The sequence below is a fragment of the Apodemus sylvaticus genome, chromosome 9 (assembly GCF_947179515.1).
Source record: "Apodemus sylvaticus chromosome 9, mApoSyl1.1, whole genome shotgun sequence".
In the NCBI taxonomy this organism is placed as follows: Eukaryota; Metazoa; Chordata; class Mammalia; order Rodentia; family Muridae; genus Apodemus; species Apodemus sylvaticus.
Window position 1 is genome coordinate 9,554,474 of NC_067480.1, and position 25,436 is coordinate 9,579,909.

At 38.6% G+C, this 25,436-nt stretch overlaps 1 protein-coding gene across 4 annotated transcripts in view; it reads left to right on the forward strand.

The window, feature by feature from the left end:
• The first annotated feature begins 7,158 nt into the window (after positions 1 to 7,158).
• The window catches only part of Pja2 (praja ring finger ubiquitin ligase 2), a 53,204-nt gene continuing 34,926 nt past the window's right edge, over positions 7,159 to 25,436 (forward strand). For 2 of the 4 annotated variants that reach the window (XM_052192122.1, XM_052192123.1), the window contains exon 1: positions 7,161 to 7,272. The gene's annotated coding sequence lies outside the window, so the exon portion shown is untranslated. Of the gene's footprint in view, positions 7,273 to 25,436 lie in introns of all 4 variants that reach the window. The other 2 variants (XM_052192124.1, XM_052192125.1) reach the window with 2 other exon arrangements.

Consider the following 25,436-nt stretch of genomic DNA (forward strand, 5'->3'; position numbering starts at 1 on the left):
ATTCCCTACCCTATAAATCTTATGCAAAGGTAGACCTTCCTATTATAGTATCAGAAAGTATCAACTACCTGCCATGCCTCTTTCTCCTGGCACCTGACTCTGGCTCTGGTAATCGGATACCCCTTCCAGGGACCTTGGCTCGGGAGCAGGTGAGATAAAGAAGTGTGGTCAGAGAAGGATTTGCTTTGGCAGAAGCAGCAGCCAGTTTTGAGCAGCCAAGTCACTGGGAGCCCTTACCAGCGCAGGCTGTGCCATCCCATCCCATGCTCTGTGGAGTGTCTGCAATGCCCTCGCCAGCTTGGCTATGCCGCAAGCCTCAAGCTATAAACCTACCCAGCCAGCCTGCGTTGGCTCCTGCCAGCTTCTCAAGTCCACCTCTCCAGTCTTCTGGGAACTATCTTTTTAGAACATAAGCCTTTCAATTATGGCTTTTAGTTGTTGTTGTTCTTTAACCAGCCATTTCCTAAAACAACCACACAAAAACCTGTTACTGTTCTCAACATAAGGAAATACGGGTAATTCCTTTCAGTTTGACATCTTCCTCTTAAAACTATGAGATTCATCATGAGTAGAAACAATCCCTTCTGTATACTGTGCTCTCTTCTAGGCAGTGCCCAAGTCACACATGGGCATGCAACCCAGATGAGGCCTGCTGGGCATCCCTAATCTATTCACTAATCTATGTTTGGTCAAAGGGGCATGTTAGCTCTTATTCCTCCCAAATACATTAGAATTCTGTTAGAGAACTTTATAAGCACCAACCACAACTCACAAACACAATGGGAAGGAGGCCACCAACCCAGAGATATCAACACATTTTTTTGTTTTGTTTTTAGAAAATAGTTGTGAGTATTACTGGCAGATTCAGATGAGAAAGCAGCAAACACAACACTACTTGGAAGGAGTCCCAGTGGGAGTGGCAAAAGAGGCATCTTAGGCTGACACCAGAGCCAGAGGGGATTTTAGAATGTTTGGCTTTGGTGCTACCTCAGTCAGTAGTAAGTCCTGGACTTGGAAACAGGTCCATCAGAATGAGGCGAAACACATGGACCATTCCTGCTTTCCCAGTAGCTCAACATAAAAAAGTAGAAAGGAAAGTAGAATTAAATTAAAAACCTACGTATACATATTAATACATAGTATAGCAATTATTAATGGTATAGATGTTTAGGGATATTGAGTCTTTAAAAATGTGTTTTGCACTTTGTATTTCTATGTCTCTTAGTAGGACTGCAGTACCACAAGTGCTCCACAGTCATTTGAGCTGGCTTATTGGACAGCGAGTGCCACATGATGTTATAGGTCAGAATATTTTACAAATGTCTTTCCTCTCAGACAAACAAAGGTAAAAAACTAAAATTCCTCTTTAAATAAGTTTAATGCCCCAGTTCATACTTTTGGCAATATAATATTTTGGATTTCACCAATAAAATGGTTAGCTATTCTTAAAGAACCACAGTCAACGAATTTGCAATAAATGTATTATTTTCAGATCCAAACACAAACTACGTATCATCATGTACATGATGAAAGAGGACTCCTAAAATGGATAGATGCTATCAATGGCGCTGGAATAAATGAATTCATTCTAGAGAAAGAAGAGACTCTCCAAAGGAGAAGGAAGCCTCTAAGTTGAATCTTCAGGGAATTTCACAATACTGTTATGTTCATAACGAGCAAGAGTGTTGTGAAAAGAAAGTGTTGAAGTGAAAAATAGAGCAATTGAAAAAACAAGTGGGCAGAAGGATTAAAGGTAACACTCATGGGGCAAAAGGGCGGTGCTGAAAAGGAGCACCAGAACCAGAGTCCAGAGAGATAGGAGGGGGTCCAAGACACCTTCCCTCTGGATTTAAGCCTTGAGAGAAGGATTTACCCAGCATGAAGCACATGAACTCAAAGAGATCTGCATTCCGAACACATCATAACATTTTAGAGCATCTATACAATGATACTATGCTTGATGTTTCTAAAGGGAAAACCAAGGTCACCCACGACAGCATTTAAAACCATCCTAGCCAGTGCGGGAAAGGCGGGCATTCCTGGGGGGAAGGCTTCCAGAACAGACACAAATGTAAGCGTCTATTAAGTTACATATAAATAATATGTATCATATCATATACATGTAAATAAATGTAAAATTCCATCAAAGTCATACTGGGATACCATGAGAACTTCTACCCTCCCCGCAGCAGCGAGGGAATGAAGAAAGGACAGTCTATGAAAACATAGACAAGCTGGAATGGCGGTCTGGGCTATGTGATGTAGAAGCTGCAGCAGCCCAGACATTCGGTGTGGTTTTTGTTTTGGTTTGTTTGGGGTTTTTTTTAGATTTATTTATTTATTTTATGTATATGAGTACACTGTAGTTGTCTTCAGACTCACTAGAAGAGGGCGCCAGATCCCGTTACAGATTGTTGTGAGCCACCATGTGGTTGCTGGGACCTTTGGAAGAGCAGTCAGTGTTCTCAACCACTGAGCCATCTCACCAGCCCCGGTGTGTTTTTTTAAAAACACAAATGAACAGATAAGCAGGGTTATTACCACGGATAAACAAGGAGGCTGGCTTAGCTAGTCTCATTAAGAGCAGTCTGTGAAGGGTGTCACAGATAGCGTCGTCTCTCAGCTCAACCACAACCATCCAGCTGACAGGAAGGATGAGCTTAAGGACACACACACAGTGGGTATCTGAGGGCACTGGAGAGTTAACAGAGCTTAGGCTACTGCTGAGAGAGGACAGCAGCTATTCATCCCGATGCTGGCATTTACCAAGGAGAAGCCCAAGCAGAAGGCCAAGACAGCCCAACCCTGACTAATACAGAACCTAAGAGCCTCTACAGACATCCTGCTCAAATCGCTGACTGGTTGGTCAGCGGAAGACAGCACATGGACGAGGGCGCCTCTACCTGTCACTGTGCCCTGCTGAGCTGTAGATCTGGCCATTGTCGTGCTAAACAATCTTTTTGAATGTTGTAGTCTACTGTTACTTTCCAGTGCTCTGGGAAAGTTGTTTGCTAGGATTCCCAGGACGTTTGGCAGCCGTTCTCAACCTTCCTAACACTGTAACCCTCTAATACAGTTCCTCATGTTGTGGTGACCCCAACCATAAAGATACTCTCATTGCTACTTCATAACTGCAATTTTGCTGCTTTTATGAGCTGTAATATAATATCTGTGTTTTCCAATGGTCTTAGACGGTTCCTGTGAAAGGGTGGTTCAATCTCTGACAGGGTCATGACCCACTGGTTGAGAACTGCTGGCTTATATAGAGAAGAACAGCTTCAGAGGTCCTTATACCCCCATATTTGGCTTCCCTCTGAGACTATGATTAGAACACAGGCCATCTTTCTGCTTAAGCCCATGGCTATTAAATTATATGTGCATCAAGATCGCAGCGAAGTTTTGTAAAAAGGTCATCACAGGGGTTTCTGATTCAGGCCTGAGACTAAATCAGGTGTCTTAGTTTGGGTTTTATTGCTGTGATCAGACACCATGGCCAAGGCAGCTCTTATAAAGGCAAACATTCAATTGGGGCTGGCTTACAGGTTCAGAGGTTCAGTCCATTATCATCATGGTGGGAGCATGGAATCCTGCGGGTTGACTAGGTACTGGAGGAGCCAAAGTCAACATCTTCATCCAAAGGCAGCTAGGAGGAGGGCCTTGTCTGCACTGGGTGGAGTCTAAGCCTCAAAGCCCACCCCCACAGTAACACCCTTCCTTCAAAAAGGCCACACCTCCTAATAGTGCCACTTGCCATGAGCCAAGCTTATTCAAACCACCACATCCAACAAGACAGATGTTGTTTTAATGAGCATTCTTTATGAGTACACTATAGGGCTGGAGAGATGGCCCAGTGGTTAAGAACACTGATTGTTCTTCCAGAGATCCCTAGTTCAGTTCCCAGCAAACACGTGGTAGCTTACAACCATCTAATGCCCTCTTTTGGTGAGTCTCAAGACAGTGTGACACTGTACTCATATACATAAAATAAATAAATATTAAGGGATAAAATAAAGAACACACTACACTGCATAGTTCCTGCAACTGCTGTGTTAGGGATGCCTCTCAGCTTTGTAATCAACAATACACTCAGGTTGGAGAGATGGCTCAGCGGTTAAGAGCACTGATTGCTCTTCTGAAGGTCCTGAGTTCAAATCCCAGCAACCACATGGTGGCTCACAACCATCTGTAATGAGATCTGACACCTTCTTCTGGAGTGTCTGAAGATAGCTACAGTAAATAAATAAATCTTTTTTTAAAAAAAGAACATTAGTTAATTCATGAAATAGAAAACTTTACTTAGCCAGGCAGTGGTGGCACATGCCTTTAATCCCAGCACTTGGGAGGCAGAGGCAGGTAGATTTCTGAGTTCGAGGCCAGCCTGGTCTACAGAGTGAGTTCCAGGACAGCCAGGGCTATACAGAGAAATGCTGTCTCAAAACAAAACAAAACAAAACAAAACAAAACAAAGCAAAAACAAAAACAAAAAACAAAAAATCCCCAATACATTCAACAGTACATTTATATTAACATGAACTATTATCTCATGTACACACAATAATATAGCATACAAAGTCATATGTATTTAGTACTTCATTCTGGGCATGGTATGCTTTTCATGTAGTAGGTTATTTAATCTGTACCAACAATGCATGAGTGGCTATTCTTACTTTCACATATTAAAAATATTAAATACAGGCCAGAGAGGTAAGAGGGTTGCTGAGAAGCAACAATTATAAATGCAGGAGCTAGTGTGAGAATATCTCAGTCTGAGCTTAGAGTTCATGCTCTAGGGCTCCATCCCAGAACTTCCCAGACTGCAACATAAATCACTTGTGATGTTTTGCATGACTGTACTTGGGGCATGCGGGTGAGATTAGAGACAATGACTCACAGGGTGAGAAAGTGATTGCTATTTTGGGTCTATTTTTCTATCCTTTCATGACATCACAGCAAAATATCACCTGAGTGCTTTGTCTTTATTATATGCCTAATGTTTAATAATGTTCCCTTTTAAGAAGGAGTTCCTGACTCAGAGGGTTTAATTCCTATCAGTCAGGGTTCTCTTGAGTCACAGGACTTATATAATGAATCTTTCTCTCTCTTTCATACAGACACACACACACATATATACATGTATATACATGTGTGTATATATATATATATATACACACACATATATATATAAAGGGCATTTATTGAAATGACTTATAGGCTGCAGTCTAACTAATTCAACAATGGCTATCTGTGAACAGAAAGTCCAAGAATCTAATAGTTGCTCAGTCCCTAAGACTGCTGTCTGAGCTGGTCTTCAGGATATGCTGGAATCCTGAGGAAGTAGGCTCCAAGGCCAGTGAAGGAATGGATGTGTTATCAAGGCAAAAGCAAGCCGGCAAAGAGCAAAAAACTTCCTTCTTTCCTGTTCTCATATATATGTCTAGTAGAAGGTATGACCAGGATTAAACGTGTGTGTGTGTGTGTGTGTGTGTGTGTGTGTGTGTGTTCCTGTGATTCAAGATCTGGATCAAAGCTACATTTTTAAGGTGTACCTTTCTATCTTCCTCAAAATCTGGATCAAACACCTGTTTCTTCCCACCTTAAGACCCAATCAGAAGCTCGAAGATTCAGAGTAGAAGTAGATTCAGCCAAAACAAACAAACAAGAATCTCCTACAGATTGCCCTCCACTCTGGATTGTAGTTCATTCCAGTGTACTTCGTAAGACATGGTATGGGAATGATTGACATTTGAGAAATCCTCTGCCTGCCAATCTGTTAGTGGGTTCAGTTGGACCAATCTGCAAGACTCTAAAGGAAAGTTAGAGGAATTAAAATATACATTCTCTTTCAAGAGAGCAAGGACTTAGAAACACGTAAAAGACAGAGGAACTTTTTTTTTTTTTGTAAAATATATGCTACTGGGGTATTCTGGGATTTAAACTTGGTTTCACAAAATGTCTAGCAAATTCTCATAGGCTAGTATTCTATGGGAAATGTTGGATAATTTCTTTACATCAGTGGTAGAAAACGTAGTTCCAGTTCACTGGCAGATTTTACAGTTAAAGGACATCACAAGAAGTAGGGCTCTTAATTCGTGTGGGGAAGGAGGCCACGTGATAAACATATCCTGGGCTTTTGGGCCCTAGGTGATGGAGCTGGGGGTGGGGGCGGGGAGTAAGAGAAGAGAGCTGGACTGTAATCAGAGAAGCAGGCAGGCTTCAGGTTGAGAAAAGAGGACATGTGCATTACTGACATAATGAACTTAAACTGTGACTGGGTTTAAATTAAGCAAGGTGTCCAGGGACTCCAGCTGTTGTATTTATTTTGGTTGCATGCGACGAGAGCTGTTACCTCCCAGTCCGACACCAGATATAGCTTAGCTGTCAGCTGCTAAAGTTTGGTCAGGTCAAATCTACATCTCACCTTAATAGCTGCCTTATACAAACAGACTCAGAGAGCAGGGCGAGGGTCTGACCGGTGGCGGACAGGTTCTACACACCACGGAGAATCGTGAGCAAACAAGCTCTTCCTCCGGTACGTTTCTTTCCCCTGCTATCAGGATTGCAACTGGTTGGGGGTTTTCCTTTCTTGTACTTTAAATTGCAAATACTGGGTAGCTTCTCCTGGCCTCGGGACCGAATTCTGCACCTCCATTTTGCTGGGGGGGCTGCGGGAATGGAGAGAAGTGTAACTGCGCCAGTCCTGCTCTCAGCTCTCCACACCCCCTTCCCTACAGGAGACCCCGCCCTTTTCTCCCAGCCAAACCACAAAAGGCCTGACAGCGGCTCGGGCCTCGTCGCCCCGCCCCCGCTCAAACGTCGCAGTGCTGCAGGGGCGGGCGCAGGGCCAGACAGGGGGCGGGGCCAAGCGCGTCTCCAGGCTCCTCGGCCAATCCGCGAAGGGCCTGCGAGAGAGCCAGAGGAGCCAGGCAGAGAGACAGCCCCAGTTATTTTCCCTTTTTCTGCCACGTCCAACCATGACGTAGGCCTACTTCTCGGACTGCGATTGGATGCGCTCGTTGCCCCTGCAGAAGGCCTTGAAGTCTATAGGCTGCGTTCTCAGGAGGCGGGGCTAAAGCCCTCACTTCCTCCGCCTCCTTCGCGGCGCAAGGGGCGGGACGCGCCGCCGCCGCCGCCGCCTCTGCTTCCGCCGCCGCCGCCGCCGCCGCTGCAGCCGCTGCGCGTTCGGCGGGGGAGGAGTCGGAGGCGGAGAAGAAGGCGGTGGTGGCGGGTGGAGGATCGAGCGCTGTTCTCGCTCTGGAGCCGCTGCACATCTCGGTGAGGGGATTTTTTTTTTCTCTCCATTCTGGCTGATTCTGTCAGAGGGGATCTGGGTGAGGGAGCCGCTGCCCCGGCGCCTAGGCTTCAGGGGGCCCCCCGAGGAGCGGGCCGAGCCGCGGCCGGCCATGGTGGGTGGGGTTGGCGACTGAGAGGCCTCTGGCCTCCCGGGCCTCGTCCATCCCGCCCGGGGCCGCGCTCTAGCCCGAGCCGCCGCGCCCGCCGCCCGCTCGCTCCCGCCGGCTGTCTGCCGTCCTTGGTGCCCCTGCCAAGGACCCGACGCCTTGCCCCTCGCGGCCCGGCAGTGCCGCCCACCCTCAGGCCCGCCGCGGAGGACCGTGGCGCACTAGGCCTGCGGAGCCCCTGCCCGGCGCGGCTCGGCACGCCTTCCAGCCCAGCCCCCGGTATTTGCGTCCTCCCTGATTGTCACCGAGGTCCAGGCACCCTGACAGGCAGTGCCGTGGCCTAGCGCCTTCTCAGTCAGCGTTAGGCCCGAGCACGCCGGTCAGAGGCACCTTCAGGGCTGCCCCCCCACCCCCATCCCCACCCCCAACCTCACCCCCACCCCCACCCCAAGATGCCTCCCGGTTAATCATTTTTGCGCACATTCAAAATGGTGAGTTGAAAGCTGCCCAGACCAAGTTGAAGAAAAGGTAAACAGCTTCTGATGGATGAAGAACCGAGAGGTTGCCCTCATCAGGCATTTTAAAGAAAAAATCGTACATACGTTTACATAGACAACTGCTTTGAGGCTCCTCCGTTCTGTCAAGTATACGTACGGTTCTCTTTAAAAGAGGCCTTTATTCTCATCACGAAAATATCTGCTTGTATTTCTTTTAAGATGGCAGTCATCGCTGAAGACTTAACAGGTCATTTGATTGTGTACACGAACGTAAAAAATAATAGAAATAAACGTAACATGTTTGTGATTGTCTTCTGGATTCCATGTCGTTTTTATATGAAATAATTTTATTCTTCTATTACAGACATGCACCCTTGGTGCACAATTCAGCAGTGTAAAGAAAGAAATATTAAGTAAATAGTAATATGTGAATATTTTTGTCCTTCAGTGCCCCACCAGTATTTAGGTGTGGTGGTCATCTTTTAAAGTGCTTTCACAAATGCATCTTTAAAGACACATACACATGCAGAGTCGTCTCCCTCAGGGATGGGGGTGAGGGTTATAGTGAGCACATTTGTTTCTTCTAATTATATATCTTAGACATAGTCTCTTGTAAGAGGCCTCTTAGACATAGGCCTCTCTAATACTTTTTCTGTAATTTGATGGACTTTAATTAAATATTTCTGCTGAAAGCCATTTAAATGATTGCAGTTGAAAGGCTTTATACTAAAGGTAACTGACTCATTTATTGATTGATACTGAATTGTAAGCGCTAAATCCTTTATTTTAGAACATTTCATGGTGTGGAAGACTGTAATGTAAAAAGAGCAACTCCCACTTTCCCTTTTAGTATATTGCCTCCATCCCAAGACTCAGACACGGTTTTAATAAGGGGAAAAAACTGTGTGATCATTTCTGGAGCACAGAGAAGTACAGTTGCAGAGGTAAAGGCTATGAGTATTTAAATCTGATAGCCATCCAACCCTCATTATTACTCTTTTTATTAAAGATATTTTTACTATTTCCTGAGTGTTTCTTCTAGGTGATATTCAGACTACTTGTGAGTTAAAATTTAAAAACCCTATTTTGAATAAGACTACATAACATTTTTAGAACTGTTTTATAGTCTTAAGCCCCTCCCAAAATTGTTCTCACCATTTTATTGACAGCTTGCTTTATATTAAAGCTTTAGTTGTTCCTTTAGTTATATCATGTGTGTGTGTGTGTGTGTGTCAGTCATTCCTTTTCATAATCCCAGCTCCTTTATGGTTGTATTGCTGTAGTAGATGAAAACTTTAAGGTAACTTTTTTCCTGTCTGTGGCAATAAAAAAAGATTTTGATTTTTCCCCCTGTTTTTCCTGGAGCTAATATTTGTATTTAGTTGACAATTTTCTGAAAGTATTTTTTTGGTTTCCTTTCCAGTTTTTATAGCATTCTGTTCATTGCATTGCCCATTAGGTACTACGTATTGTTGAATAGTAGGGTTAATAGTTAAAATATGCTCTTTTTTTTTTTTCTTTAAGGTGAATGATTCTGAGGCTGGCATTAAATACGATTTTTCACAAAGCTTTCTAATAGTCAATATTAAGTTAAAATATGCCCTTCTATTTTAGCTTGCCAATATAATGTTATTGTTTTTATTTTTAAAACCATTTCTTTAGTGTGTGTGTACACACGTGTGTGTTGCTACAGACGCTTATAGGGATGAAGGACAACTTGTGGGAGCTGGTTCTTCTCTCATGGGCTTCTGGAGATTGCATATTGTCAGGCTGTGTGGCAAGCCCCCTTACCTACTCACCGCCTCACTGCCTCCTGTTTTTCTCATTCTTAATATTTATAAAAAAAAAGTGATGGAGGTTAAGTTTTTTCCTTTTCTTTTTTTTTCTTTTCTTTCTTTCTTTCTTTCTTTCTTTCTTTCTTTCTTTCTTTTTTTGACATCTTTTCAGCTATATATGTGGTTCTATTTGGGTGTTACTAGTGGTTCTTGTATACTAGTTCCTTAAAAGAGATTATCTTTTCAAAAAGTCAACTTTTTAAAATTAGAGAGTAAATTAGAATTAATGAAATTTACTTAAGTGTATCTTGTTGTGTTTTCATTAAAGTATACTTTTATGTCATATATCTCTGTGTGTATATATATTCAATATTCCCAGAAATATAATAAATATATAACATAATCAAGATAGTATTTTCATCTCTCTGAAGACTTCTATTCTTTTGAGGTCAACCAGACTTTGACCCTGAGCCCCAGGAAACCACTTACCTTTCTCACATTATATTTGGTTTCCCTTGGTCTACTATTTCATATAAATGTAATTATTTCTTTTGTACCTGCCATTTCCCAGCATTAGGCTTTTGAAGACCATTTGTGTGTGTGTGTGCTCGTGCTCATGTGTGTATGTCTAACTAGCTTCCGTTTTTTGTGAAGTAGTTCATGATAGTTGATTTACTACTGTTTTAGTCATTTAACCAATTTATAGATATTTGGGCTGTTGCTGATTTGGGGTTGTTATTAATAAAGGTGCTGTGAACATTTATTCTGAGTTTTTGTGTGAATTAAAACTTTTTTAACCTGGGAAATCTCTAGATGTGGTTTCTATTGACTTAGAAAATGAATATTTAATCATAGTCCCATGTTACTTGTCTGGCATTGACATACAACAGTTTGCCTTATCAACATCATTACACCCTTCTAGTATGTGTATAGTAGTATCACACTGGGTTTTTATTTTTGTTGTTCACTATCTTGGTCTTTTTATAAAGAAATCTGTTTTGTAGCTGAGGCTAAAATGAATTCAAACTATGTAGTCCAAGCTAGCCTGGAACTCTTAATCCTCCTGCCTCAGCCTTCTGACTTCTGGGATCATTCCTGGGTCACTGTGAATTTTAACTTGTATTTACTGGGTGACTCATGATGCTGATAAGCTTGTTTGTGTCTTCATTTATAAATGCTTCATTCAGATCTTTCAACCATTTTAAAACTCAGCTTATCCTAATGAATTTTAAAACTTTTTAAATGTTGTTTATACAGCTGCACTGACAGACAGGAAACACACATTTCAACGAGAAGGTATTTTGTTTTTGTCTTCTTTATTTCCAAACTATTATCCAGAGGAAGAGCTGGAGAGACAGCTCTTCAGGTAAGAGCACTTGCTGCTCCTTCAGAGGACCCAGCTTCAGTTCTTAGCACCCACATTGGTCTGCTCACAAATGCCTGTAACTCTAGCTCCATGGAATCTAATGTTGTCTTCTGGCTCCGCAGGTACCTTCACGCATGTGGCAACAAATAATTCCTTAAAAAGAGCTTTTAATTAGAATTAATTTGGCTAATGAGCTTCTTTCTTCTTCTTTTTTTTTTTTTTTTTCCTTCAGGGCTCTGAGAATTCTTTCTCAATTGCAAAGTTGTACAATTTTTCCTCATGTTTTTGGCTACATATTTAATAGTTTTGATTTTTATATCAAGATGCATTACATATTATAAGTTATATATATATATATATATATATTTTATGATGTGAGAAAACGTTTAAGGATTATTTTCTTAGCCAATGGATATGTCATTCTAGTTCCATTTGTTGAGAACAAATTCCTTTTCTTATTTAAAAATCAGTATAATCAGACCACAAATGTGATGTACTTCTGGACTGTCCCCTTGATTTCTGTGCCTGAAAATTTGAAAATACTATATTATGGTAGCATTTACTTTGTAATAAGTCTTGAAATCAGAAATGTGAACACCTGAGCTCTTTTTAAGTATCACTTTGTTTGGTACTGGGGAAGATGGCTTAGTGTAGGCAAAGTACTTGCTCCTCAAGCAGGAGGCCTGAGTTCCAATCCCTAGCACTCTCATAAAAATTGCCTAATATGGCCATGTGCTTGTGACTCTAGCACCGAGGTATAAAAACAGGTGGAACAGAGGCAGATGGCCACCCAGAGTTTGCTAGCTATCTAGTCTCCCCTATCAGTGAACTCTAGGTCCCTGGAAGAGTCCCTGTATACACGTATAGCCATGGATACATGAAATGAAGAGCAGTAGAAAATGTTATTTGAGTTGACACCTAACCTTTTAACTAGAACTTTGTATACTGTTGATTAGAAACGGAGATTGGGTGCTTTAAAATAACATACTTTCACCCTTTAATGCACTTTTGTAGTTTCTTGACTGGTAAACTTTGCATTGAGAAATTTATTTTAATTTCTTAATGAAAGTCAGTTTTTTCCCTGAGTGCTTTCTCTGTTTCCAACAGAGATGACAGCAAATGGTACAATTCATCATACTAAGTTCACTCCTATTCCATTAGAGATAATTGAATTTAACTATGTGTAAGTATTGAGTTTGGTCCAGAAAAACAGTTATGTCTTGTTTTTACTATATTTAGAGAGTTATTTTCCATAGTTGATAAATGTAATAACTTTATTTTCAGTTGTGTCACCTTGCCTTTTGTGGGTAAGCCTCAGTTAGAAAGAATTTTTATTTTTCCTTCTGTCCATGAGGATACTTAATTCATTTATTTATGGAAATAACAAAAACTTAGAAATAATGTCTTCCTTTCATATTTTCTGGGATTTTTTTGTGCAATTCTTTTCTGTATGAATGTTCCCTGGATTTTTCAACATAAACTTTCTTAGTGGAGAGTATAAAAGACGAATTTCTTGAGTTATTACTTGAATAGAGATAGGATTCTAGGAGTTACCTATTTCCTTTTGAAAACATTGTCTTTAATACTGAAATGACACTAGTGAAAATGACACTTTGTTACTTTCACTAGTGTCAGTATTTGAAGTTTGTATTTTAGAAAAGTCATTTAATTATCACAATAAAGTTGTTTTCTTGTTGTTTCCTTTGTTAATGATGTGTGTTTTTTTTATTTTTTTAAGAAAACTTTATTTTTCTCATCATTCAGAGAAGACTCAACGTCTTCAAGTATAATTGAGAATATGTCTGTTCCTTTCCTGTTCGTTTTTACTTGCTGTTTTTAAATTTCTCTTGGTACACATTTGTGTCCAAGATTATTATATCAGTGTAATGTATAGACCCCATTATTATTAACTAATGCCCTTCATCCTGAGGTATTCTTTAATCTGAAGTCTGGTTTAATATTAATATAGATTCTTTAGCATTCTTTTGATTAGTGCGAGTGTGATCTTGCCATCCTTTTATTTTTATCCCCTGCTATTTTATATAAAGTGGTTACTTTAAGCAGCGCATTTAAAAATTATTTGAATGTGCCTGATTATATTGATGTCCACTATGTACAGTCAAGAGCTCAAAGCCAGAAGTGCTGTTGGCTCCTCTGGAGTGGGAGTTACAGACAGTTTGGAGTCATCATGTGGCTGCTGGGAACTGAACCCCCTTCTGTAAGAACAGTAAGTGCCCTTAACCACTACAGAGCCATCTCCAACCCTGCAACTCACTTTTTGAAGTACCAATTTCTCTTTTTATTGAGATGTTTAGGCCATTTACATTTAATGTAGCTGTTGGTAGGTGTGATGTTATTCTTGGTTGTCAACTTGACAATATCTGGAATGAACTACAATCCAGAAATGGAGGGCACACCTGTGAGAGATAATCTGCTTTGTTTGAAGTGGGTGAATTCACTTCTAGTCTGGACCTTTAAGATAGGAAGACATACTTCTGATTGAATCTTGAGGTAGGAAAGACACACACCCTTAATTCAGATCTTGAGGTAGGAAGACATGCCTTTAATCTTGGCCACACCTTCTGCTGGAAGCTTATATAAGGACAAGGAAGAAGGAAGGTTTTGCTCTTTGCCTGCTTGCTCTCATGGTGCTAGCATATCCATACTGGCATTGGAGCCTACTTCCTCGGGATTACAGCATATACAGAAGACCATCTCATTCACCCAGTCTTGTGGGACTGAGCAACTAATAGATCCTTAGATTTTCTGTTTTCAGCTGGCCATTATTGGGTTAGTTGGAGTGCAACGTGTCATTTCAATCAGTTCCCTTTAAATATCTATAGAGATTGATTGTATAAGTTCCGTGACTCTAGATAACTCTTGACTTAATATAGTAGGGTTAGATGCAAGTCCACTAGCTTATAAATTACTTTCTGTTTAGCTTATTTGTTCTTTACTTTGTTTGTCTGTAAATTCTTTGGGGACAAATAATCTGCCTGTTTCCACCTCCAAATAGCTGCACTCCTCTCATCCTTTATACATAAAGAGCTAGCTCAGACTTAAAACCTTCACCACCATGCCTTCTCCTAGGAGTGTCGAAGGTCAAGTACAGGGCCTATATAGAGAGTAGGCAGGTGTTTTACTTAAGAGCTACCATCTACTCCTACCCATCTATTACCCAGTTTTGGTTTATTTTATTAGTGGATCATAGCTTATAACTCCTTTTTCTCTCTAAAGATCCATTACAAATACTAGTATGTTTTCCCTTTCAAATGACTCCCTTTGAGTTGGGTTTACAGATGTCATAGAATCTGTAGGCTACAACATCCAGCTTTCTATATTGAGTTGTGTACTTTTAGATCCTTATAGCCATACAATGCATACACTTAAAACCACTTTTCACCTTCAAAGGTGCTCATAATAAACGCCAGGAGGTTATGACCTTAGCAAACTATTACGACAATGCTTATGTCTGGAATGTAAGAAAGATTTTTTTGATATTTAAAACCTAATTCAGTCCTTTATTCGTCTTTGTCATGCCTAGTGACGCACAAACAGATTGGCATTCTACATTTCAGAACAGCCAAATACTTACTTCAGAAAATATGGGTCATTCACTTATACATAGTAGGGGTCCACTATTTGGATCAGTTATAGTTTTAAAATCACAAGATTTAAAAATGCTTTAAAAATTCTTAGTGAAATAGTATATTATTCATTCTGGATAGAATTAATTAGCTGAAACATCTATCAAATTTTCTAGGTTGTCTGCATAGAATAGTAACTTGGTGTTACGAATTTATACATCAAAATAAATATATTGTGCATTTGCATTTATAAACTATTTGCATTTATAAACACTGTATTTCAGAAGCTCTTGTGAACATTAGGTAAATTGCCAGAGCTACTTAAACAACCCTGTTTTATTCAGTGGCCAGTGATTGAAAAGGAAATAAACATGTTGTGTTTAAAAAAAACATGCATTAAGTTTTGCATACTGCATAAACCTCCATGTACATTCCTTTGAATACTTGATCCCTGGCTAAGGGTGCTTCTGTTTTGGAAGTATGTGGAACCTTTAGGAGGTGGATCCTGCCTGGCGGAAGGGGGTCACTAGGTACAAGCCTTGAGGTATGTAACTTGGCTTCACTTGTTTGCCCCTAAACCATTCCTGCCACAGTACCTTCTCATCTATGATAGACTAGACCCGCAGTGTGCCAGAAATAACCCTTTCTTCCTTAAGTTTTTTCTTGTCAGATATTTGGTCATAGCAATAAGAAAATTAACAATGGAATTTCGCTGTAATTTATATTATAGGTCTGTAATCACAGTCTATGTTCAATATATGACAGGTTATTTCTTCCTACCTACTGTCATTTATGTCATTGTTGTACATTTTATTTTATATATGCTGTAAACTCATAATTGCTTTTTACAATTGTCCTTTGGTGTCTGTAGGGCTTACTTCCACTGTAGATACTTACAATCAGGGATATTAGTCACTTATGTAAAATGACATGATGTTCATATTGTCTACATTCTTGCCCCTACTTGAAATATTTATTATAATGTAGATCTTCTGAGTAGTTGCTATCCTATATTGTTTGAATAATTAAGACAAATAAAGGAAAGGGTATAAATGTTCATTGTTGGTACAATCTTTTGTTCCCTGAGTATTTTCCATCTGAGTTAAGTAAGGTAATGGCTGGGGAGGAGAGCTGTTTAAATCTGAGTTTGCAATAGTTCCATGTGGGCCTGGAGAGATAGCCCAGCCTTTATGTGCACTCGCCACTCATGAGGAGCTTTGAAAAGCCTGCAAACATTTGCATCATAGCACTGGTAGGATCATCAAGAGATCTTGTTTGTTTTGACTTTTTTCTTACTCTTTGACTTTAAAAATTTGACTTTAGAGTTTTCAACTTTGTAAAATTTCTTCACAATTTTGTCTAAATCCTTCCAATTTCTATTCTTTTTCCTTCAACTAGAACTTTATATACTGTTAATTAGAAATGGAGATCAATAATTTCACCATTCAGTGTACCTTTGTTGTAGCTTGTCTTGAGAAATTGATTTTAATTTTTAGTTTTCTTATTGAAAGTCAAGTTTTTTTTTCCCTGAATGCTTTCTCTGTGTCCAACAAAGATCACAGCAAACGATATAATTCATCATATCTAATGAGTGTTTTGGAAGAGCTTTATAGCATTTGCTATAAGTATTTGGCTTGTTGTTTAAAGTTCTCTGCATCTTTATTGCTGTAGTGAACCTGTAATTTTACATTTTTGGTAATTTTGGTTGCTTTTTAATTATTTGAGGCAGAATCTCATTCAGCCCAGGGCAGCCTCAGCTAGGTATGTAGCTCAGCCTAGCCTTGAACTCTTGATCTTCCTGACTTTACCTCCCAAACCACTCTCATCCCTGACAAACTTCCTTATTTTTCTGCTCTCAGATAAAGCCAGCTACATGTTTTCAAAAGTATATCAAATTATTTTGTGCTTTTTGGAGAGTGATTTAATTATCTCTTTTGAATGTATAGTAGAAAATTTTATTAAGTTCTGTGGGCCAGGCATTGTAGGCCCTGGATCTTCTTTGGAGACCCGAGGATGACTTGCGGGAGTTAGTTTTCTTCTTTTACCATGTTCTAATTCTAGGAATTGAATTCATATTGCCAGTTCTGGTGGCTACCTTGTCTGAATTTCTTTAGTGATATAGAATATCACTTTAAAAGATAAGTCAAACACTGGACTAGAGTATCCGATCCCCTGGAGTTACAGATGGTTGTGATCTGGCTGATGTGGTGCTGTGAACCAACCTCTAGTCCTGAAAACCACCAAACCTTTTTGTGGCCTTCATTCTGGGTTTTCTGTAGTTTTCACTGCACTGGATATGGGAATTATATCTATTTATCCAGCTTTGAGAGTCTTAGGCTGTGTGAGGGTGAGAATTCACTTTCATCTTTGACTCTCAGTTGACACTCGATTATTAACATTCATATGTTCTCTTTTGAAATATTGTTTATATTTTATTTGTGACTTCATATTCCAAAATTGGTGCCTTTTCTCTTCTTTATGCTTCTGTTCCTTATGTATTTCTATGTATTATATCCTGAATATTTTCTTATTGTCTTCTATTGTGTTGATTTCCTCTTCATCTATTTCTGAACTTTTTTACTTGTATATTCTAGCTTTTAAAATTCTGGGTTTTTTTTTCTGATTTGTATTTAGCTATATTTAAGTGTTAGTTTTCATGCATTAAAGAATCTTACTGTCTGGTCCTTCTAGTCACTCTCCAGTTCTGTCCCTTCTGTTAGCTCCCTTTATTCCTCAGGTATGCTCTTGTATGTCTGGGGTGGGGTGAAATTTTATATGTGGGAATTCTGACATGGTTGAAAGAAAAGAAAGTAACTTTCACTAGAGAGGAAATTTCACCTGTTTGTGCCATGTGCGTGGGTTACTGTCCTCAGACTGGCAGTATTTTCAACTTGTTATTTAAGGACTCAAGCATATCGGTGCAGCTACTGAGCTAGATGAAGTTGAGCTTACAACTTTGAATTTTTAGACAGCTTACCCTTCTTTTTCCCTGCCATCTATTTTCTCACCCAAATCTAAGATATTTTTATGTTCTTTGATTGGAAGGGTTTTTTGTTGTATTGCACAACACAGAAGTTTTAAAGAAAAGTCTAGTGGTGTTAACTCATGAACGCAGAGTAGCTGCAGTTGCCTGTACAAGACCAGTGCAAGATCAGACTAGTTAAAATGCCCAGGTGGATGGGGAGGTGTTTCCGAGATCCACTCCTGCCTGAGGAGTTATTAGCAATTGACTGATGGCTGTTGGGGAAGGGAGAATCTGGGTGGTAGTGGTGGTGGTGGTGGTGGTGGTGGTTAGGTTTTGTTTGTTTTTTTTTTTTTTTTTTAGGCAAAAGTCATAGCTAGGTTTATGTGCTGGAGTGATGACCCATGTACATGCTGACAAAACTTATTGAACTCAGTATTTTTGTTTGCTTGTTTTTAATGATATGCAGTTGGAGGAAGGTGGGTGGTTCTGGGAGGAGTTGGTGATTTTGAGAAGAGTTGGAGGAGGGAGTAGGGGTGGAAATGATCAAAACACCTTAAATACCTGTATGAAATTCTAAAAGAATATAAAAATATTTTAAAAGTTACTGTGAAAATTAGAAAACTGTTTTATCTGAAAAGTAAAATTATATAGGTCAGGATATCTAAAACACAACAGAAGGGATGCTGAGGTTTATAATGTTATATAAGTCAGAGAATGTTGGATGTTAATAGTCAAGGCTTTTAAAGGAAAGATGAGTCAAACCCTAAAAATATGGAAGTAATATAAAATCAGGAATTAGTGAAGCAGAGATTTTAGAGCCAGATTATTAAGGCTCCTTAAAAAATGAAAATCACAATAAATTGATAAGAGGAAAAGGAGAAAAACCAAATTAATAAAACCAGGGTTGAGAAAAGGAAATTCACTATTGACTGTAAATTTTCCAAAAGAAATTATAAGCAGGTTTATTCTGTTAACATTTTCAACTTAAGTGAAAGGTCATAATTCTTTCTAGTTTCTTGAGACAGAGACTCTCTATTATGTAGCTTTGGCTGTCCTGGAACTTGCTATGGTGACCAGATTGGCATTCTGCCTCCATTTCAGAGTGCCAGGATTTAGTACAGGGATTAAAGGCATGCACAATCACACCTGGACAAAGTTGAAGTTCTTGAAAAATAAAATTTACCCAAACTCACATGAGGAAATAGAAAATCTGTGTTGTGCTTTGTAAAACAAGTTGAATTTATTCAAAACTTTTTCAAAAAGAATATCCCAAGCTTACATGTTTTCACTGAGAAGTCATTTAAATAAAATAAAATGTTATATTTAGAGAGCCTTTTCCTGAGAATTACCAAATAAACATCTTAGCACCTATTATTTTTTTTTAATCATAATTGTGGTAAGAAAACTAGATGTGACAGTAGATAAGTTGTAGGTCATTATTTCTCTACAACATGGATATAGAAATAATGAAATGTAATCTAAAAACAGATATTAGCAGCATAGACTTACGAAGAATGCAGTTTTTAATTTTTAAACTATAAGCAGTCTGTTGCTTTAGCTGAATAATGAAGTCCTTCATACCTTCACACAAGTAATCATATCACAAAATTCAATATTTATGTTGAATACTGTTAACCAAGAGAAGAGAAAAACCCTTAATTTGTTATTGTGTTAACAATAATTCCTGTGATTAACATAATGAAAAACTTGAATCTTGTCCACTGTCTCTTCTCTATTCAATATTGCTTTGGAGCTCTATTTATCACCCTCTGCCAAATAAAATAAAACTGGTAAACCACAAAACCCAAATATATTTACTAGCAAACTACTAAGGATAGGCTAAATGCTTCTAAATTTTTTTTGTTTGTTTTGGTTTTTGTTTTGTTTTGTTTTTCGAGACAGGGTTTCTCTGTATAGCCCTGGCTGTCCTGGAACTCACTCTGTAGACCAGGCTGGCCTTGAACTCAGAAATCCACCTGCCTCTGCCTGTCAAGTGCTGGGATTACAGGCGTGCACCACCACTGCCCGGCTAAATGCCTCTAAAATTAATTGGGATTTGTCTAACAGTAGCTTAAAAAAAAAAAGTTTATGTAGAATAGCGGGGAGCAATGGTGATTGGTAGCAGCCTTGTCTACATAGGAAGTACAGGCTAGACAAGACTACATAACAAAACTCTAACCTTTAAAAAACAAAAAAATGTATATGTAGAATAGAGAAACAATGCACACTGTCCAGATACATAAAATAACTAAGTATTTCTGATATCTAATGTGGAAAAGACTTGAATACTGAAAATTACAATGGCATTCAGAAACATTTAAAATGCTTATGTTGATAACTATTTCATGTTTATATAGTAGGAGGTTCCAGATGGTTAAAAATGTCAATTTCTCCATACTTGGTAAGTAAACGAAATACATTTGCAGTCAAAAACCCCAGATTTTTATTTTTTGATATAGTAGACTTTGAATTTTTATTTCAAATGCCAGTAGGTCTAAGGATCATAACTTGCTGTGACATTACAGTAAGATAGCATTGGATTAGAACATGCATAGACAAAAAGACAGTAGAAAGGGGGCTAGAGAGATGGCTCAGTGATTTAGAGCACTGGCAGTTCTTCCAAAGGACCACGTTGAATTCCCAGCATCCACATAACAGCTTACAAAATTTTTATAACTTGTTCTATATCAACTGTGTATCAATCAAAAAAATCAAGCCTTGACTATTATTCAATACTGTATTCAAAGGTGACTTTGAATTGCACTGTGAAACTAAAATAAAAGTTCAAGTAACGCTTAGAATCACCTTTAAGTCTTTTGCCCCCTCTTCCCACAATGTTCCCTGAGCCATAAGTACAAGAGTTTGTAGGTGTCAGTTGTGGGTTCCACAACTCTGCATTTTGATTGGTTGTAGTTTTCTGTAATGGGTCTTCATATGTTGCAAAGAATTTTCTTGATGAGTGGTGAGGACTCTAGTTATCTGTGGGTATGATGGTTTGTATATGTTTGGCCCCCCGGGGGTGGGGGGGAATGGCCCTATTAGGAGGTGTGGCCTTGTTGAAGTAGGTGTGTCACTGTGGGTGTGGGCTTAAGATCCTTACCCTAGCTGCCTTGAAGTCAGTCTTCCACTAGCAGTCTTAGATGAGGATGCTGAACTTTCAGCTCCTCCTGTACCATGCCTGCCTGGATGCTGCCAAGCTCTTGCCTTGATGATAATGGACTGAACCTCTGAATCTGTAAACCAGCCCTAATCAAATGATAAGACTTGCCTTGGTCATGGTGTCTGTTCATAGCAGTAAAACCCTAAGACGGTATAAGGACAAATATTCAGAATGTGGTTAGGGACTATGCAGGTTTAGTAAAGTGATGGTTGTAGTTCTCTGTCAAGCCCAGGACTTTGCTAGTTCTAGGTCGTTGGCTAGGTTTTCAGTACCAGGAATGTTTCCCTCTTGTTGAATGGGTCTTAAGTCTAATTTGAGAACTGTTGGCTCCTGTTGATTAAGGTCATGCCACTACTACTGGATTATCAGGCTATCCTGTCATCATGCCATGCTGGTCATTGCTGGGATTCATAGGGGTCAGAGCTGGTGAAACTGTTAGCCTCTCTCCTTTGGAAGTTTGCATGGCATTTTGAGATAGCATGAAATCTAGTTGGTCTTCATGGAGGATGCTTTCATTCAGGTCAGATGTAGCCCAGGAGTGTCTGAGCCATGCAAAATGCATGGTGTCTTTAGCAATAGCACGTATATACATACACACACACACATTAAACAGTGTGTAAAATATGTATTTTTGAAACTGTAATAATTTATAAACCTTGGTAGAGTTTTAATGATGAGAATTGGAGGTAATAATTTTTTTAACTAGGAAGATTTTTAGTTGGCCTAAAGGTGATATACTTTGTGATTGGGTTATGTTTATAATGTAATTTTTTTCTGCATGAATTCTAAGTTTGTTTCTCTTTAGCAGTGAACTAAAATGTTCTTAAAGAAGAATAATTAAACATACTTAACCATTTATGCTTACCAGCGATAATAATGTACTTAGTGGTTTTTCAGTGTTCCTATGAATTGCAAAACTGATTAATCTCTGAGTTTGAACAGTTGTTTGGTTTTTTTTTTTTTTTTTACTAATATATATGTGTCTTTGTGAATCTATGTCACATGTGTGTGTGTCTAAAGAAGCCAAAGTTGGTGTCAGATTTCTGGAAGTACATGCAGTGTTGATAAAGCCTGACATGAATGCTGGGGAATGAATTCAGACCTTCTGGAACAGCGGTACACATTCCTAACTGCTGAACCGCCTTTCCAGCCCAGCAGTTGTACTTTTTAAATTGATACCCATGAAGTCTTTTCAGTTCATCTCTGAACTCTCTACAGTTCTCTACATCTCTCCAGTTGTTCATTAGTGGTATTTGGCAGTTATATATTGAAATATTTCTTATATAGCTTCCAGCTATAGTGGTTGAATACTTGTTTTTCTATAATTAGCTGTAATGTTTCTAGTTTTTAGTGAGATAACAGGAATGATACTACCTCGTCCTTTTTTATCATGTATCTAATAAGTAGAAAACAGGTGTACAGAGCAATTTTTAGTTGTATTATAAGCCAACATATGTGCTTATGGATAGAAAAGCTAACTGTATTGATGAGCTGAAAGGAGTAAGCTGGTATAATAAATCACTAAATGGAAGCTTTGATTGTTATTCAGAATTTTTTTACATAATACCTCTTAAAATATGTGCTTAGCTGCTGAAAATAGGAAGATAACAGTATAAGATAACAGTGATTCCAAGACAGGTGAAAAGAAAGTAACATTGTTATAAACTCATTTCACTCTTTCTCTGCTAAAACATCGTGTAAATAAAGTAAGTGCTCTTCGGTAAAAATATCAACAATTCTGAAATTTCAAAACAACAAAAGACAGTATATTTAATATTGATCCTCCCATTTTCACATCTTTTTGTTCAAAATAAAAAGTATATTTTCATGAGATGAATAGAAAACTTTGTTCTAATATAAGAAAATTCAGTATCTAAACACTTTATTTATGTATGTTACCTATAAGATACCTAGTCAATGTGTTGCCCTGCAGTAAACATATACTGTCTCTGAAGCGCAACCTGGCTCCTAAGTGGTTTTACTTTAAGGCTTCTCAGAAAGTCAGTCATGAGGGCTTGACTTAGAAGTTAGTCTCATGTGAAAGAAGACCTCAGTGACTCTGGACAGGAAGAAGAATGATCAGTATTTCACCATGTGGCTCTTTGCATTGGACTAGTTGAGTGATCTCCTAATGGGGCAGCTGCTTCTTCTAGAGTGAGCTGAGAGAGCACAAGAAGACTATAATTTCTTTTACCTGAGCTTGCATATCACAAAATCACACTTATTTAGAGACAAATCACAAAAGGGGTTTCTAATATCAAGAGCAATTATTTGTTTGAGCATCTGAGTTTGACTCAGTATATGCCCAGCTCTTAGCCTTCTTTCTGTTACCGTATTTCCATCAATGAAAGGACCTCATTCAGCTCCTTTCACTTATTTATTTATAATTTAAATATTATACATAGTATTTTTATTAATCAGGGTTTTCTGTAGGAACAAAACTTAGAGAATGAATATGAATATATGTATATATACATACACACACATATATATATATGTGTGTATAGCTCCATATATGTACGTATGTATGTGTGTGTATGTGTGTGTGTATATATATATATATATATATATATATATATATATGGAGAGCTAGAGAGAGAGATGACTTACAGGCAGTGGTCCAGTTAATCCAATAATAGCTGTCTTCCAACATTAGGTCCTTCAGCTAGTCATTAGTCTATACCAGAATCCCAAAGAAGTAGACTCTAATACCAGTGAGAGACTTGTCAGCAAAAGCAAGAATAAGCAGGTAAAAAGGGCAACCATCTTCCATGTCTTTTATCCAGGTTGCCAGCAGAAGGTGTGGGCCAGGTTACAGGTGGATCTTCCCACTTCAAAAAGATACAGATTAAAAAATTGGTCCTTCCACTTCCAATGATTTAATTAAGAAAAAAAAAATCTCTCACAAGTGTACCTAGCCACTTGCATTTTAGTTAATTCCAAATGTAGTCGACAACCAAGAATACTCATCTTAGTCTGTTAGCTAATACAACAGATACAGTGTAGTCAATAAAATAAAACCAGGTCATTGTAAGTTAAGTAGTTTACTGTAAGCATTTTTGTCCTATGCCCATGCTTGTCTTTCTGGTTTGTTTAGTTTAAGTTTGTATAGCTTCTCTGGAACTAGTGTCATAATGTCTTAAATAAATCAGTAGTTATCTCAGCTAGCACTGGGTAGCTCAGGATTTCAGACTTGACCCTCTTTATAGCACCCACACAGTTTTAACTGGAAGTGTATTTAAAAACTCAAAGCATTTAAAATAGTTATCATAAATATAATACAGTCATAATAATTCTGGAGGAAAATATTTTTAGAAAAATTCACAGGCCAAATACTTCCAGTTTACTTTAGGAACAAACTCCAAACTGGCAAATTAATAATTTAATCTTGACCCATAACTATAAACTTTACTGTGTGCCTTCTCCCTGTTTCAGTTTTCATACTCCAGGGGGGTATGGAAAAAGATAAAACTGCCACAGATGGTAGATTATAATGGCATTAGAGAAAATTGGTATATAGAGAGACATTGTCGTCTATATAATGCAAAAAAATGTGATTGAAAATAATAGCGAAAAGGGGAAAAAGAAAGAAATACAGTTGTAAATTGCTATAGCGAATAAAGGAAAGCTAGGAATGTGATTTAAATCTCTCATCTATAGAATGAAAATGTAGAAGTTTTAAAAATAAAAGATTAATCCATCCATGTTGGTCAAATAATAGGAAAGAAAAAGACATCTTTGTGACACTGATAAAAAGTCTTAATTAAAATAGTTCACCTGTTATTATGAAGGAAAAAAATTGAAATAGTACATACTTTTGGAATTGCAGGATATCAGCTTATTAAGACAGGATCCCAAATAGCTCACAGATGTGCTCACTTCGGCAACACATACCAAATAGCTCACAGAGAAAAATGTGGTTTTCCTACTGAAGCAGTAGTAAATTGGCTTGATATTTCCCTTTCAGTGATAAATGTCAGGAAATATTACCTTCAAGATTTACAAAAGTGGTTCGGTTTTTAACTATCCTAAATTGTGATAGATTAATGAGGTTGTTTTATAATTTATGCAAAAGAAATTAAAGTTTATCTTCTTCATAAACTCTGAAATAATTGGGAATATTCTACAAAAGGGACAGTGGAAGGCTGGGGGTGAATATGATTTAGTGTACAGTCGAAAGATACCACAACAGTAACTGGTAATGGAACTTTACATTTACATCAAAATGTTGAACGCCTTCCAAGAATTTTGTTTGTTTGGTTTGCTGGTGTGTTTTTAAGTCATGCTCTAACTGTATAGTTTTTGTTGGCTTTGGTATTGGATGTGTAGACTAGGCTGGTCTCAAACTTACCAGTGATCTGCCTGGGATTAAAGGTGTGAAGTACCACATCCAGTTTAAGAGTATCTTTAAGGATAGATTTTTAAACATGGTACTTTTTATGATTCCTGTTGTTTCTAATTCCTTTCCTTGCATCCACATTCCTATCAAGGGTTTGAAGAGACCAGTGCTGCTTTAACAATACTTCTAGTGTCTTCCTTCTTACCACCTACTAGCTGTAGGCCTCATAGTTTTTTACTGTTTGGCACATGTTCACCACTCTAAAGGGGGTGGGACCTGGGGAAATGATGCCAATAAATAAGGTTGACTAAAGTCTTTATGCAGTAGCTAACTTTATTCGGAGGACCATA